The sequence below is a fragment of the Rhinatrema bivittatum genome, chromosome 7, assembly GCF_901001135.1.
Source record: "Rhinatrema bivittatum chromosome 7, aRhiBiv1.1, whole genome shotgun sequence".
In the NCBI taxonomy this organism is placed as follows: domain Eukaryota; kingdom Metazoa; phylum Chordata; class Amphibia; order Gymnophiona; family Rhinatrematidae; genus Rhinatrema; species Rhinatrema bivittatum.
The window spans coordinates 60,113,183-60,128,040 of record NC_042621.1 but is presented as its reverse complement, the minus strand read 5'-3'; the positions used below and the strand labels follow the sequence as shown (position 1 = coordinate 60,128,040).

Here is a 14,858-nt window from a genome sequence, read left to right as displayed (position 1 = left end):
AAGTGCCTTTTTAAGGTCCATATGTCGACTTCCTTTCGACCTGCTTTCCCATCCTCGTTTCTTTGTCAACGCTGTCACTTATAAAGAATCACTTGACTTACAATAACAAGTTCAAAAGAAGACAGAATATAATCAGTTGATCCAGGAAGAATTGAAATAAAGGACACCCCCACTGCTCCAGTTATCATTCCCATAGAGACAGTGATATTATTGATGTGATTGCTATGCTAATATCTATAGAAAGAAAACCCTTGCATTTTGGAATTTGTTCAAAGAAAATTTCATACGCATCAGACTGGAAAATGCAGAGTAAATTCCCAAACTTTTATTTATTTATTTATTTTTTCTCCCCCAAATGGGAATCTCATTTTCAGAGGGCATGGACGTAATACTGGGTTTAAAAATGTTCGCTTAAAAATCTTGAATGAAGGGGGGAAAAAAAATATGCCTTCTTTTATTTTCAGATATTAAAAGGTCGCCTGACTGCAGTCAAGCAAGCAACAGTGAGTGAAAGTCGTTTCATTGTGTAGGGAAAAAAAAAAAAGCCCACAATATAATATCTTCTTAAACCATCTTGCAGAAAAGATTAAATAAATAAATATGCGGAGATCTACAATCACAGGACGAAGCATGGGGCGCAGAAGGTGGGGGTGTGTGTTGAATAAAGTGGGCAGATTGAAACAGAAAGTTTGCCATTGTCCCAAGCTCATCTTGACCTTGAAGGAATCCCGGTTTAGGACTCGGGTGGACCTTCTAGTTCTCTGGACTTTCACGGTCCGGCTCTGGCATCGGGACCTTGGCTCAAAGCAAAACTGCCCTACAGTGCGTCCCAGTCAACTTGGGGGGCACTCGTGTCACTCACGAGGAAGCTGGCCTTACCTGAATCGATGTTTTTAAAGGGTCCCCGTGGCTCGACATTTTGAATAATCAATCTGTCTCCATCCCCCTCATAATCAGGTACCTCTGAGTCTCTCTCTTTTCTGGGTGTCAGCCCTCTCGGATCTTGCCTTGTTTTTTTTTGTTTTTTTGTTATTAGCATGTCACATGCAAGCCTTTTCTTTAAAACAAACTGCTCATTGGTGTATTTTGATACTTTTTTTTTTTTTTTTGTATTATTACTAAATCTTTTCCCATAATTACAACCACGATCATTATATAATCCCGTAACAAAGGGGCTATTGAGGCACCGATGCTTTTGTCAACTATGGGACATAGAATCCATAATTGCCATTTCTTGCTCCGTGGAAACATAACCCACTGCACCAGCCACAGTTGAACCTTGTTTTGCCTGGTTATATATTATTTACTGAAACGCTGCCCCGAGGAGAAAACATTTCAAAGTTGGCTTTCCAGAAAAAAAAAAAAAAAAAAAAAGTTATTTGTTTGATAATTAAGTCCCCGAAACCCCAGCTTTTCCCACTGATTATGCCTAAACCTTTAAGGCAGAGAACGTCCGTGACGTTTCTCCCCAAGTTTAATTACCGTATGCTAATTTCCCTGTGCCGACGACGTGATTAATTAAAATCATATTTTCATAATCATTCGGCGCTCGCCTGGTTGGGGAGGACCGATCTGGGGGGTGGGGGGGGGGAAGCACCCCCGGAATAAGGCGCCCGTAAATAAAGGGGGGGGGGGCAGCTCCGTCGGAGAGGAAATTCGCGGCGCCGAAACAGACCTTTTTTTTTTTTTTTTTGATGTGTTTGCATGCATGCGATTGGCAACATAACTCGCTTATTTACATTAAATACGCCACAAGGTTACAGTGCAGATCAACGTCATTTGATCGCTGATTACTTTCTCTTAAGCGCCCGAGCGGTGACTGATGCTCGCGCCCGCCTGCCCAACCAAAGATTCGACCCCGGGAGTTTTTGCAAAGGAAACAGACTTGGGAAAAGAGTTTTTTTAGGCGCAGGTAAGGCATTGTTTTATTACGGCTTCTTCTTCTTTTGAAAGAAATAAAATAATAATAATAAATAAATAATAGTCATAAATCTGTGGCTGGCTTTTCCGGGGCTTGATCGGGATTCTTCAGCAAAAAGCTTGGCATGCGAGTAATGATGACAGGCGAAGGGGGTGGGGGGGGGGGGGGCTGGGGGGGGGGGGGCTTGATCTATGTCTGAATAACAAGTCTGACAATCAGAATGTGTTCTTGGGGGGGGGGGGGGGGGGGGGTAGCAGATAGATTTTAATAAGTGTGTTTACATGAGCTCAAGGTCAAGACCAAGCTGCGCTGTGTTAAATGGTTTCTTTAGTTGCTAGACAGAGAGAGAGAGGGGGAAAAAAAATGGACGATCACAGACCATTCTTTTGTAGGTTATTATATCAAGGGTTCAGCTTTTGGCTCATCAAAGCTAAATGCCGCAAGACCTATCTAGTTGCTGTGAATTATGCCAAGACGACAATGGAGTGCTTTTTTTTTTTTTTTTTTTAATGGTACAATGCATTTCACCTACCAGATAGGGGGAGTCCGATCTGAACGATGGGAAAACGTCTTGTGAATGTTGGGTGATCAGTATCAAAATGAGCAAGTTGGGGGGGTGATTCCGGAATCATTAAAATAGGGCGCTCTCTCCACTCGGGATGGGTTTTGGGGGGGGGGGGGAAGAGTTGGGAGAGAGCTCTCCGGAGCGGGGCGACTGTGACAGTCCGGGGCTGCACTTTCCACCCCCCCCCCCCCATCAGCAGCAGAAAATGATCAAGTCAATCATGTGGCCATGCTTCATTATTCATTGAACACAATCTTTTACAACGCTTCGGTTTACGGGCGGGAGTTTCTTCTCAGCCTTTGCCTTGGGTTTTTTAAAGGTAAGCAAGACAAAAGGTACCAAAAAAAAAATAAAATAAAACCCGAAAAAAAAAAAAAAAGAAGCGCTTTTCGGCAGCCTCCGTGGAGCGATCAGAGAGGTGGAAAAGTCAGTTTGGACTGTTTTTCTGTTCTTAGGGTTCTTATTTTTTTTTTTTTTAATCATCGCAACGGGGCCTGCGTTTTCCACAGTGATTAAAAAAAAAAAAAAAAGACAGTATAATTAAATATCCATAGCTGTGACGTTTGCTGTCAGAGGGGGGAAAAGCAGCAAATAATGAAAGGAGCCGAGGAGCCATTGAATGGCGCTATAGAACTTAGCCCGGAGAAATCCGAGCTTTGTTTTATTCTCATTTTAGGGCTTGTTGTTTGGTTTGTTGTTGTTTTTTTTTTTTTTGTAAATGTCCTTTCAAACCGTTACTTTGAGCTGGGCTCTAAGACCGGCAGATCTCGAGCGTCTGAAGTGCAGGGCTTTCGCCAGCTTTTAGGAACCCGAACTTCCTGAGAAACTTTTTTTTTTTTTTTTTTTGTTAGTCCGTAAACTTTTGCAGAAGTGACTTTCCACGCTGTTTTTTTTTTTTTTCCCCTCCTCCCTCCCTCCCTCTTAAAGGGATCCGTGCAGTTCACCCCGGTGGCCCATCGGAGCCATTTCCTCGCCATCGAAGTTGGCTGATGCCTTCCGTGATAGCCCGGGTCCGACCTGGGAGCTCCGGAGTCGCCCTGCCATGTTGTGCGCTCTCCGCGCCGAACCCTCCTCGGAATCGGGAGACGCGCAAAGTGCGCACGCAAACCCCTCCCCACCCCAAACCCTCCAAAATGTCATCCTAGCCGGGCCGGCGGAGAGCAGCCCCCGCAAAGCACCTGCCGGGCAGCGAGTCCCAGGCTTTTCCGCAGACGGAGGGAGGGCAAGGAGGGAAGAGAGTAACAAGTTGGGGAGGGGGGTGGGGGAGACCGAAATGACAGCGGCGATCTTTCCGCTTGCAACTCTCCCTCCGCGGCCCGGGTCGAGCCGGAGGCCCCCGGTGGCTCGCCTCCTCCCCCCCACCTCACCGCTGCCTCTTCCGGCGATGGCTCGGGGGGGGGGGGGGGGGGGCTCGTCCGCCGCTGCTTCCCATGAGTTCCCCCGGCCGAGCCGCGAAGTGTCGTGCGGGAGAGTGGTGGGCGGGGCAAGGCGGCGAGATTTTCGTTTTGGGGGGGGGGGGGGGGAGGGACGGGCGAAAACCTTTCTCTTGAGGATGGGAGAGGGGGAGGGGGGCCAGGCTCCGGATCTCGTGGCGTCCATCTGTTGCAGTTTTCCCAAAGAACCTTAATGACAAAAAATAAATACAAATAATAATAATAATAATCCTAAGGAAGATGTCAAAGAGGGGAGCTTGATCTTGACCAACTTAAAACCAAACCGTAAAGGGGGATGCGCTTGAAACGGGAATTCGCTTGTTGCACTTTGTCCAGGGTAACCCGGACACATTTTTCATTGGGTCTTTCCGAGAAAAAAAAAAAAAGTTGCTTTTTCATCTAAAAAATACCGATCGTGCTGAAGAGAGAAAGAAAATGAGTCTCTTTAGAGCACTATCTAGGCGTTCAAGTGCATTTGCAAACGTGCCTACGGGGGGGGGGGGGGGGGGGGCACAGAAAGGGATCTGATAATGTGAAGTTTCCAAAAGCGACCTGTCAAAAGGTTGCCTGTTTACGTGCATGGCTGTTCTTGTTTAAACGGCTTTCTCTTTGTCTGATATTGTTATGTCTATAATAGTGTCTAGGCGGGGACGTGATTTGTCAGCTCGCTTCGTTTTCACTTTGGTACGAAATGAGCTGGGTAACAGGAGAGGCGATCTTCGCTACCGAGGCTGCTCTGTTTGCTATTCAAAATGCATGGGCAAACAATGAGAATGAAAGAAAGCGAAAGCGCAGGCTGTTTGGGGGGGGGGGGGGGGGGGAATGGCAGACCCCCCCCTCCACCATGCAAACCACGGGAAGGCGTGTTCCTTCCTATCTGGTGCCCGCTTGCACTATAACTCTCGGGGTTGGTGCTGGCTTTTTTTTTTTTTTTTTACATGCTGTGCACTTTTCCCGTTAAGCTTTTTCGTGCAGTTTAAAATAAATCCAACAGGGGCCGTGTTGGGTGAGCTGATTTTGACCAATTGATACCAGAGCCCGTGCAAGCTCCAGTGCCTCTGTGGGAAGAAACAACAACAGCAACAAAATAAAGGACTTATTTTAAGAGTGCCCTGGCATAATTAAGTTTAGGGATCTTATTGTTCAGTGCTGCAGGCGACAGCCGGTATGGATTGGATCGGGGGGGGGGGGGGGGGATCAATCGGTATTTTGAATTGTTTGTATTTCAGTATTTGAAAACTGCACGGCTTTTACATTTTTCTTCCTTCACAATCAGTTTGGGGGCAAAACACCCCGTGATCCTTGCTATCTTTGTTCATTGTTCCTTGACTTGGAAGGCTGCTGAAGAGCCAAGGGAAAGGCTATTCCAGCTCCCCCCCCAACACTCCGGTTGGATGCTTTTGAAATAGTAAACCTGAATGGAAGTCTTTTAGGGGGGGGGGGGAGATTAAAAAAAAAAAAAAAAAAAAAAAAAAGTGGACCTTGCAGCTTTAATTAAGTTCAAGATGCTGCTCCGGCGAGGAGCGAGAGCGTAAGCGGTGACGTCGCCTCGTAAATCTGTGCGCCGCAACCTATGGCATTGAACTATTGTTAACCACACCGTCGCGCGCGGAACGTTCGCCACCTAGCCCGGGTGCTGATTTGCATAATTGGATTCTTCTCTCCGCAGCCCGTCCCCGCCCCACCCCACCCCCTCCCCTCCACCCCAAACTAAAAAAAAAAAAAAAAAAAACCAAAACAAAACCCCAAACTTGCGGCGCGAAGCAAGTGAAAATCGCGGCGATCGGCGTGACGTTAGGTCCCCAAAAAAACATTGCGAAGTAAGCGAGCCGCCGAAGTCCAGCCACTAGGGTTAAGTGCAAAGCCAGATCCGAGGGGCTTCTGGGGGGGTCTCTTGGGATTGGGCCCTATCATAGCGGGATTTTAGAGGGGGTTTCCCTCCCCTCTCCTCTCCCCGTTTCATAGTATCTCCTTGCACTTTCTAATTCATTCATTCATTCGTTCATTCATCCATCCATCTATTTATTTATTTATTTATTTATTTATTCGGTCTCTTTTCACCCGAGGTGAGAGGTTTCTGCAAAGCAGGTACTTTTGTAACTCGACTTTAGTAAACGTGTTGGCGGATTTACAGTTGTTGGACTTTCCGTGTGCGTGCGCGGGTGTAAGTGCAGTTTTTAGTCACTTTTTGGATGTTATCGGTCACTGCGACAGATCGTTACTAAAAGCCGTGGATTTTTTTTTCTTTCTTCTTGAGATTTATGCATCTTTTTTTTTTTTTTTTTTTTGGCGTGTGTGATGGGGAGGAGGGAGTTCGGGAGGGAGATGTAGTTCTCTGAACTATGCAGTGATTGCACAGCGTGTTACCATTCCGAACTGTCTGAAGTTTCAGGAAATCTGCTGTCTAATCTACTAAAAATCATATGGAGACGTAAATACTAATACAAGCTATCGCACTGTCATTTTCCAGGTAAGTGGTGAACTATTACATTCTTTGAAAAAAAAATGCATATCACTCTTATCGTATGAGTTTTAAACAGATGCTTAGGATGAATTGCCTTTGTTGCACTATCATTTAAAAAAAAATGTACATGAAGAATGAGTGACTGAGAATTATTTAGATGAGTAAAAGATTCATAGAAGTGCCATGCTGGTGTTTTACTGATCCTCCTGTCTGGGAATAGAGGGGGCTGTTTTAGTTATGATGTCATTCTGATACTGGAGAGCAAATGACTCCTGGGTCTACCATTAAACGCTCGGGTGATTTGGCTGATAATGATAAGACTGACTTCCTGCTCCTTGACAAATGCAACTTTTGTATGAACCTTAGGATTCAACTAATATTTTGTTTCTCCACATCAGAGAGCTTGCTGGGTCTAGGACTTACAAATTTGTAAGTGTTTCTTTGACACGTTTATTTTTTTTTATTATGCTCTGATGTATGTGTCTGTACAGTATATTGTCAGTTCGATGCCTTGGAATGCTAATATCTATCGTTGCTCTTAGATTGTTGGTAACTGAGCCAATTCAATGAAAGTAAACAGGGTTGTAATACTAGGAAAAAAGTTACAAACTTAAAAACATATTTTAATAAAAAAATTTAAATTACCTTAGGAAAACATCTGGATTTTATATTTCATAATATTGAGTAGTAGAAAAAAAATATCATTCCAAATGATGACTAACTAGATCAACAGATTTATTTTCATTTATTACACTTTTCCCCCTATAAGTAAGTTAATGCTACTGTAGGCATTTGGCATTGAAGTTTCAGGTCCTTACAACCATGTACATTTATCCTGGACGTGTTGCAAATGAAGTCAAAATCTGGGCATATGCTGCTATTACCTCATAATTAATTTGCAAATATATTTACAAAAATATATTTTGAGATAAAACCGGGCTTTTCACAATTTCGATGGAAATATATAGTTGCCCTGAAAAGACTGGAGAAAGTATTCTTTTTTTTTTTTTTTAATAAATGTTCATGATCTTCTGCCAGTGCCCTAATAAAGTTATTGTTTTACAGTGTGCTTAAGTTCTTCACATCCCTGAAGATCTCCAGCACTCAGCAAGTCATTTCTATTTCTCAGCATTGTCTCCGGTGAAGACTTATACAATGAAAAGGCTGATTGTCATATTTCTGTCCTGGGTAGAGGCAAATAAACCATTCATCATCAGAGAGAGGAGCGTGAGGAAAAGTGCAGCATCAGTGCTACCGTGTAGCTTCCAGCAGCGAAGGCAGGGAAGAGATCAGAAATCATGCTCTGTTTTACAGAAAGCTGACACATTAGCTTGTTTACCCATGGTAGAAGCCTTAGGTGACTGAGGAAGCACTGACACTAGAACAGAGCTGTGAAACCTCTCAGTCAGCTTAGTGAGAGCTATAGCGGCGGATTGCATTTGTATTCCAGTAAGTACAGATGTAAAGACTGAAATCCACTTCTGTGCAAGCTGGTCTCTCTAATAGAGTCATTTTGTGAGCTTATTTTGTGCCGTGTTACCTTGGACTATCACAGGGGGTGTTAGAGAACTTTGAGGAGGATAAGCATTTGCAATATTTAAACGGAGCAACATATTTTTGTAGCACGGAGTACAAAATACAATTTACATTTTTTTGTTTTGTGCCGGTGTAGCTGAAAATCACCAGTGCTTGTAAAAGTCCTTTCATTTAATTATTTTTTTTTTTAATTGGATTTATGTCCTGTGCAAGTATTAATAATCTTTGCTCTGAATAAATGCAGTTTAACACTAGGTAACACTGAAAAATAAGCAGAGGAAAAAGTGCATAGAGCTGGGAATTGGCCTTCCCCCCTTTCTGTTATCACTACATATCCTCTGACTAGTGACTCAAGTGTTGTAGCTGCTTCTGTTCCGTGCTCCTTTACATCGTCGCGGTGTCTCCTCAATCAGGTGTATAGATTCACTCTCAGAATTATATCCTCCTCTCACCCGCCCCACCTTTTCAGACCTCTCTGCCTAGGCACACAGGGAAGCTTCCTCTGAGACTAACCTTAAGCACCGCTCTTGTACCAGCAGGGGTTGCCAAAGCACTATCAGATGCCTTCATTCTCTTCCTCTCCCCCCCCCCCCCCCCCCCCCCCCCCCCCCAAAAGCTCTGCCTTCACTCTCTACCCCCAGAGCTTCAGCACGTGCTGCCCAGAATGCGACCAAGACCCAGCACGGGAGGCTGGAACCCAACCAGGTCTCCTCTAGCACAGAGTGCAGGGCTACAGCTGAGAGCAAGCTTCACAATTTAATTTTTTTTGTCACGAGTAAAACATAAAAATGAAATGCAGTTAGCTTTCATATAAAATATTCACCTTTTATCCTTCCGTATATCAGTCATTTATTAAAACTAGAGCACAGTACTGCTTTTTCCCCCTTTGCGTGTCTTTCCAACATATCTTGAAGTATTTTGTGTAACCTGGACTGGAGCTAAACTATTGATATTTAGCTGCAGATGCACTAAGAATTTTCCCTACAGGTACAAAGTGGGGGACAGATGTTAATGCATCTGGTCCTTAATAGCATGGGATTTGTTTTCAAAAGACTATTTTAGGAGGAACTGTATTGAACATGGGGAAGAATGCTATTGTATTACAACCCTGTTTACTTTCATTGAATTGGCTCAGTTACCAACAATCTAAGAGCAACGATAGATATTAGCATTCCAAGGCATCGAACTAGGAGGAACTGTATTGAACATGGGGAAGAATGCTATTAACTATCTGCATTTTAATAAAGACTAAGGCCATGTAGCAGTATAATAGTTGGAGTGCTTGGCAAATTTGTCAAACTCATGTTGCATATGCTTTAATTTGAACACGGATGGGCTCTTTTTTAAATGTTTATGGGGTGGTTCAGTGATGGTGAATGGCATTTCGGCTTAAGCACATGAATGCTAAAATATCATGAAGCTTGAAATAAACAGCCAGGCCACATTTAAAAGCTGGCCACAGTATCCTAATTTTTGCCCCCTCTAGATGTTTGCAGAACACTAGACTGTGTTAAAGCCATTCTACCACGTTCTGATTTACCGTCCGAGCAGCAAACGTCTTTCACCTGATCCAACAACTTGTACTTTTGACTGTTGTATTGGTGACTTCATGACATCAAATTTGTTAGTACCTCTCTGGCTCCTGCCTATATACAACCCCTTTTTCACAAGAATTAGGATTGAATATCCTCATTTTTAATTCTGCCTCCTGGCTTTTGAATCAAATCATCACTCAAGGTTCAGTCAGTCCTGTGTGTCTTATAGGGTTATTGCAGTTTGGCTTCAGTTGCAGTTGGGAGAACCAACTTTTTTTTTTTTTTTTTTTTTTGTGTAAACGGTTTTGGTTTTTTTTAATGTTTTCCAGTCTGGGTCTAGCAAAGTCCACCCTAAGGAGATTCTGGCTTCTCGATGGGCACATTTGACGTCACTGATGATAACATTCCCTTGAGTAGTTTGTCATAAAGAACATATACCTTCATGCCTGGGTGAAAGCCTACCTCTCGCAGAGAAATTCATTTGCCATTCATTCATTCATTCATTTATTTATTAATTTATTTCTCAAATGCCTGCCCCGTCTATCCAAATCTGTAACTTTCATTGCCTGTCAGCTGTGGGATAGCATGGGGGCGCCATCCTCTAACCTGTCCTCTTAACACGATTTTCAAAAGCAATTCTATGCTTAAAACTGGGTTTTACATATGTAAATGCACTTTACCTGTGTAAATGGGCTTTTAAAAATTGCTACATTATATGCCATTGAATTGTCCATAGATCTTACCTATGTTAAGAGTGCTTAGTGTGGGTTAATGGGCTTTTGGAAATTGTTACGTTGACATGTGTAACTCCTTTGAAAATCCCTGTTACTGTGCCCTGGCACCTCCCATGTATCTCACCCGGGAGAAATAGTGAAGAGCTAGCATTGAAAGGCTGACGGTAACTTCGCATTCTCTTTTCCTGTCTCCTGGAAGTTGGTACTGCTTTTGCTTTGAGATTTTCATGACTTGATGAGCTTCACTCTCGGCTTTCCTAAATACTTGAAACACAATTTTGGAATATTCCTTTTTAAAATAATAAAACAAAGCTGAGTTCAATGGAAATTACACTCAATAGAAATATCATTACCTTTTTCCAACTCATTGGAAATGAAGGTGCTATCTTTGACTTTGCTTTATCCTTTAATAAACACATTCCCTAGGATGTCAAATTGATTTATTTTCATCTTAGATCTATAGCTTGGATACAACCAGTGCTATTCTAACCTGATGCTCAGTTAGTCATCCATGCTATTATAAGCTCTTCACTGGATTATTGCAATGGCTTGACTTTTTTTTTTTTAGTTTTCTGTAGAAAGCGATGCATCTTGTTAAGCTAGTCCAAACAGCACTGCTTTGCGAAAAAGAAGGCAAGGGTGACAAGACCAGAACGTACTGTCGTAGACCTTCTGTGAGCTGATGATTATTTTTAAATGTTCCTTTCTCTCACCAGCATAACTTATGCTGCAGTCGTATTTAACGAAGGATTTCAAGAGAGGAGTTAGTGACAGGCTAAGATTGTGATATTTTTTTATTTTTATTATCAGCATCTTTAATGTGTCCTCTCCAACTTACGCTGGCATTGTTACTTTAAACGTGATTTTTACAGTGTAGCTTTGTTAGATTAATCCTAACATCTCGTGGAGAACTTTGTGATGACATCAGATCATATAAAAAGTGAATGACACTACAATGTTCTTAAAAAAAGCTATAAAAAGTAGCAATGGAATATGCCCGTGTTCGTTAGTCATGAATAACTTGTTTATCAGATTATAAAAAACACCTCCCCACCTAATGTGTCCATTTTAGGACTTTGCTATAGAACGAAGTGTGACCAAACTTTACTAAATTCAGCCATAGTTTAAAAAAAAAAAAAAAAGGGGTGCAGAGACTTTTTTGCACATGCTCATCAAACTGGTAACAGAACAAACTCCAAAAATCATGCAACTCTGGAAAATAAAACTGTATTTATAATTTGAAAACGTATTCTGCAATTAAAAAAATAATAATAAGAAGAAGCAATGCTGTATCCAGTGCGTATTTGGTTTTAGTTTTTCTGTGATTTGAAAGGATCAAATGATTTTTTTTAAAAACCCGTTTTCAGAATATACTTTGGAAATGTCATGTCGACCCTGCAGGGCCAGTTTTAGGGGTTGGCGATGGGAAATATCTATCCATAACATAATTTGTTAGCCACTGATTTAATCGTTGCATTTTTTTTCTGTAGCGACTTTTGCCACACTTGCTGTGTTTTGTAAGATGATTTATTCTCTAAAATCATCAGCCTTTTTCTTCTTACATGTTATAAAAATACTGTTTTTAGTTGTTGTTGGTTTTTTTTCTCAGAATGTGGTGGTATTGTCAAAGTGCCTTCTTTGATAACATGGCTAGAAGTGGGGATTGCACCAAAACAATGTAATTTTTTTACCCATTGCTTTTATTTTTATTTTCAGTGTAAATTTTGATGTAGCTATAGAAGAGTGGCTTTTTAAAAAAAAAAAGATTATGTAAAGTGGGAGAGCTATGTGCAGCAATAATGTATGACTGCATTGATTCAAATATGAATATGCAGTTTGGTGTCATACAATTTATTTCAGCATGCTAAGTTTTTATTTTATTGCGTGTGACTTCTGCTAATAAGCCTTAAAAAGAAAGCCTTGACCTAATATTGAGCAATAATGAGAGAGAAAGAAGACATACATGTCATCGCGAATCATGATGCGGATGACATTTTATGATCTGTGCACTAAAAATCATACACAACATCTTTGTGTGTGCTCACTAAGGGGGTCTGATTTTTCAAAAGCATTTACACACGTAAAGGTGAATTTTCAAAGTGATGCACGCTTCAAAATCGGGCAGATGTGCACATCTAGCACATGTGCGTATCTGCCCGGTTTTATAAACCTGCCGCAAGGGCACCCAAATACCGATGCGTGCATATTTAGCATCAGGGAAAAAACAGGGGCAGAATGTGGGCGGGGCCAAGAGATATGCGTGCATGTAGCTGTGCCCATGGGTGTCCAGGTATATTTCAGGGCAAAGTTACTTCTGTTGAAGATGAGGTGTAAGTTTGAAAAAACTATTTCTAGTAATGTCTGAACCTTTTGGGGGGGAGTGCAGGCTAAAAAGCCAGAGGGGGGGGGGGGGGGGTCTTGAGGACATAGCTATAGTCTGGGCAAACTGGTGGATGAACTGGTCAAACTGGTCATTTCCTGGTCACGTGCATGTTATAAAATTCCCTCACTTGTGCTTCTGACTGCCAACATTTCCCTGCTCTGTGTGTACACGCTTAAAACGAGGGTCACGCATACATGCGCCAGGCCTGTTTTATAACATGTGCACGTAAGTGAGTGCAGGATATAATGTTTCAGCGCATCTTGCCAGGCATCCATATACTTTCTTAAAATTGGGTTTTACATGTGAAAATGCACTTTACCTGTTAAGTGGGCTTGTGAAAATCACTCCAATAGATGCCATTGAATTGTCAATAGGTTTTAGCCATATAAAAAGGGCATTTGAAAATTGCTACAGTAGTATGTTACATTTACATGCTTAACTCCTTTGAAATTTCATCTGTAAATGTTTTAATGTGCATGCTAAAAGTCACTTAACATGCATTTCACTAAAAATTAGCCTCAGTAACATGCATGTTAACCCAAAAAGTATAGGGTCTCCATGTTTTATTCACCTGATCATTAAATAGCATGTAGGTACTACACAAATTAGCATGTAGGCACTAAACTGAGCCTGTGCAATCCTCTTTTCCTCATGGCTTAGCACTCTTGCCACAGACTTGTATAGAAATAGGCCTGGCACATTGGGCTTATCAGTGCGGAAAGCAGAAGTGGGAGAGCACCTGGACCCCAAGAGGAGGTGAAAGAAGGGACTTCCGGGAGAGGGAAACCCAGCCTAAAGGCACCTCAGGTGTCCACGAAGGTGGTTGAGGATGTAGAGGAGATGAAAGGGGGAGGAAAATGGAGCAGGGAAGTGATAGCATCATGCTGGAGGCTGAGCCATCCTCTCCTAGATGCCTGACTCCTACCTTCCCACGTCAGCCACCACATCCTGCAAGGAGGGGGGGGGGGCTGATATTGGATCGTGACTTGGCTTGCACCAGCGCATATTCATCCCCCATTGATGCCAGGAAAGGAAATGTGCTGGCATCTGGGGGCCAGGAATTGATTTTTGCCCTTATGATGCTCTGTGTATGAAATCTCATGCTTTTGGAGGGAAAATGGTTGCCATTGCATGCCTTGGCTGAGGCTGCAACAGCAGGAGGGACACAGACTGGGAGGGGCTGAAAGCTCTAAGAAAAAAAAAATCCCCCACTGCAGTTAAATCAAAAGAATAATTGATCTCAAAGAAGCCCTCATTGCTGCCAAAGACCACTGTTTTGATTCAAGCCTCAGAAAGTCTGAAATAGTCTTTGGACCTTGCAGAATGGCCCTTTTATTAGCGAGCATCATCACAATGTCTAAAGCACATTGGTAAGTTTGCAACAGTGTTTGCAAACAACTCGTCAGCTGGTTACCTTTTATTTGAAAATATATTTTCATTGTGCCAATAAATGTGGCTTTGAGGTGAGAAGGTCTAAATTGTACGTTGTTATGGTTTTTTTTTCCATGGAGGAGAGGTTGTGAGTAAACTTTTAACAGTGTCATCTCTTGTGCATTACCTTCATCTTTCATCCATAATGCATGCTGGTAGCCGAGCCCTTTTAACAGCATGCATGTTAAAAAGTTAACTTCTGGAAGCAGAAGTTAAATTTTCAGCTTTAGCGATAGCATGCTAAATAGCATATGGAGGACAGCATAAGCGCACTACTTTTGCCTGACTGCTAAAGCCATATTTTCATTCCTTTTTCAGTGCATCGATGTTAAGACCAGTTTAGTGTACATGCATAATATGTGATTCTTCATGTATGCTAATTGGACTTAGTGCATACGCTCCTTTAAAAATACTGGTAGTGGGATATTGTATAGTGCATTAAAAACAACTATCTCACAAATTCTTCTTAACATTTTTTCCCTATGGCTGCTTTTGGGAATACCACCTAATTTTTGTGAAATAATTCAACTATGGGAAAGATTTAGAGGCAAATGCGTAATATTTGGTAAAACATTCTTAGAATACATTTTTAACTTGACTGCAAGGTATTTAGTAAGCATAAATTTTGTTTTAGTAACAGATATTGCTTAGTAGCAAGAAGCAGAGTGGGACTTGGAAACCATGGTCTTCTTCTTAGCTGACTAGTCTGGTATCCGTGAACTTGCCCATGTTTCATCCACCACATTGTTTTTAGTGTTAATTTATATGCTGGTGTTTGTTTTATTTAATGTGTGCTGTTGCTGTTTTATGTAATTGGTCATATGCAATGAATTTTATTTTAGGATTGGTTGTTTTT

The 14,858-nt window shown here is 42.0% G+C and overlaps 1 protein-coding gene across 4 annotated transcripts in view; it reads left to right on the top strand.

Moving 5' to 3' along the window:
- The first annotated feature begins 2,705 nt into the window (after window positions 1-2,705).
- Window positions 2,706-14,858, top strand: part of ZNF536 (zinc finger protein 536) — a 967,145-nt gene continuing 954,992 nt past the window's right edge. For 3 of the 4 annotated variants that reach the window (XM_029608434.1, XM_029608437.1, XM_029608436.1), the window contains exon 1: window positions 6,272-6,389. The gene's annotated coding sequence lies outside the window, so the exon portion shown is untranslated. Of the gene's footprint in view, window positions 2,806-6,271; window positions 6,390-14,858 lie in introns of those variants that run through there. The other variant, XM_029608435.1, reaches the window with a different exon arrangement.